Source organism: Sparus aurata, chromosome 16 (assembly GCF_900880675.1).
Source record: "Sparus aurata chromosome 16, fSpaAur1.1, whole genome shotgun sequence".
Taxonomy (NCBI): domain Eukaryota; kingdom Metazoa; phylum Chordata; class Actinopteri; order Spariformes; family Sparidae; genus Sparus; species Sparus aurata.
Genome location: NC_044202.1, coordinates 14,697,117 through 14,699,700, shown reverse-complemented (window position 1 = coordinate 14,699,700; position 2,584 = coordinate 14,697,117).

Here is a 2,584-nt window from a genome sequence, read left to right as displayed (position 1 = left end):
TGCTGTTGTGGTCATTTGCATTTTTATTGTATTAAAGGGGCACTACGTAGTTTTGGACAAAACATCTACAATACTGTTAGGTAATGATAGAAACTCAGATGAATATAATTTTTTTTCCATAAGTGATTAAACAAGCTGTTCTCAGAGGAAAATAAGGTCCCCACTCTGTTTGAAACTAGAAAGGTGGCAGGGTCCGCCAACTCAAAACACAGCAAAACAATATGAAATTGTGTAAGATCAGTTTGTTTATTCCTTAATGAAGACAGTTTATTTATTTACTGTGTTTAGGCATAAAAAAATCAGTCAATGATTATCTTTCTCTTCTGATTAAAATGTCTTCCCCTAAAGCACATAATGCCCTTTAACCTATACGAAATATAAGTAACAGCCTGTTTATTTCTCATTAGCACCTTCATTTGTGTCTCTGTGTGTGTGGGTGTGTGTGTGTGTGTGTGTCAGTGGGGGAGGTGAAACCTGCATGTGTATACTGGCCTGGTTTTGTGTGTGTTTAAATCCTTTATCTGCTCGCGTGCCCCCACATCTACAATCTGTAGCCTGTCTGAATGGATGAGACAGCAAACCCACGGAGCTCCGCAGAGTTTGCACAATACCAGAGGAATGCATTCAAATGCCCCGTCATGCTGAGCTCATTATGAGTCTTAATTAATACATGTAAATTAGCTTACTTACCGGCCCTTTCTTATGGTGAGAGCGGGGGCATGACTGTAAGACAAAGGCGGTCATCAGGACAATCAGAGCTCAATCTGTGGTTTGCACACGAATGGGCTTGCCATCTGTGCCTCCCAGGAGGACCAAGGTGAGGTTGAGATAAGAGCAGCACTGCTGGGTGGCAGGCTGAAGGATTTGTAAAGTCAGGACTTGTCGCAGTCAATGAGTCTGTGGTTGGAGAGAAAGAGCAGGCCAAATACCAGTGATGTCCTGATATGAGCCAGAGACCTCAGCTGCACATCATCCCCCACTGCTCACATAATTCCTGTTGCTGTGAAAGAAAAGGGGGGAATAAAAAACATCTTAAACTTAAATCTTTATGCCCAATCTTTTGGGTTATAAGAATGTTTAAATATCTGTCTAAAACATTTTAAATTTCTAATATAACATGTTTTCTTTGTCTTATAAAAGAAACAGAAAATAATCATTAATAAAAGAAACTCATTTTCATTGCAGAAAAAAGTATGAGGGTCGGGAACGAACGTACAACAAGCTTCACATATGTTTGAATGTGATGACTCCTATGCCATTCAGCCTCACTACTACCACTGACTTGAAAGGGCATGCCCGGTCTACAAATTACACTTTTATGGCTGAGACACCGGGGAGGCCTCAGGGTCCTCCTAGCCTGATGTTGGCCCCTTGTTGTCTGGACAAAGCTGGCTGATTAGAGTCTGATTATAGAGATAAGGAGTCTGAGCCAGATTAGATAAGACCAAACCGACTCACTGGACCAACACAGCAGGACTGACTCGAAGGGCCGGTTGAATGGAAATAACCTGCCACAGGAGTGTGTGTGTTTTAACTGTGCTGCAGTAAACAGACTTCTGATCTGACGGAAAGATCTGCAGAACTTTTTTTTTTTATCAATCTACCACAAACAGACAATAAGCTTAATTCAGCACAGAGAATGGGAACAGCTAGATGGTTTAATTAAATTTAAAGCATAGATTTGGGAAAAACAGTTAGCTTAGAGTAAATCACGAAGCATGTTTTAGAATAAAGGTTGGCTAAACTGAGCTAACAGATGCTGGTTATAGCTTCATAGTCAACCTTACACACGGGTGTGGTATCAACTCTCATTGAGGATGCAAATAAGCGTATTTCCCAAAATTTCTAATCATCTCTTTCACTTGTTTTTCTTTCTCCTGCAAGCTGCGACTCAACGGTCACAACTCAAGAATTTAGAGAGGTGTCCATAGTAGCTAGCTGATGGATGAATTTCCAGGAAAGTGGCTGACTCTGAAAACTGGTCACACACGACTTAACTTTTAAAAACTTTTATTTAAAGATCTTCACACTGATAACACAGAGCAAGCCGCACCCCTCAAATATCTCTCAGTGATGAGCCATGATTTATTGAAACTTCCAGCTGCGGTCCATCTTCCTCCTCGTCAGCGCAGAGAAGAAAACGCCTGGCCTCCGACTGGTTTGTCTTGGCACTCCTTATGACAGATCTAATGGATGTTCTGGCTTCATGTGTAGCTTGCACATGTTGTTTTATGCTCAAATGTTATGAAACGCATCACAAACGCAGACTGGATTGATTCGTTAGGTCATTCAGATGAATGTAGTGTACACTTGCAGCACAATAGTGCAGCGTTTTCATGTACAGGTCTCCTGGAGAGCCCGGGGCCGGTGAATCAGCACAAGCGGCCGTTCCAGACGAGGTCCGCACAGCACCGTTCTTGTATTCTCAGTTGAGTCTGAGAGTATTCCCTTTCTTCCCCCCTCACTTTGTTTATTTAGCTGGAAATATGTGTGGAGGTTTGAAGGTTGAGCTGCCCGAAGCTTTTTATGTTTGTTTTGTTCTGAAAGTCATTTTTTTGTTGTTGTTTAGGGATACATATGTGCG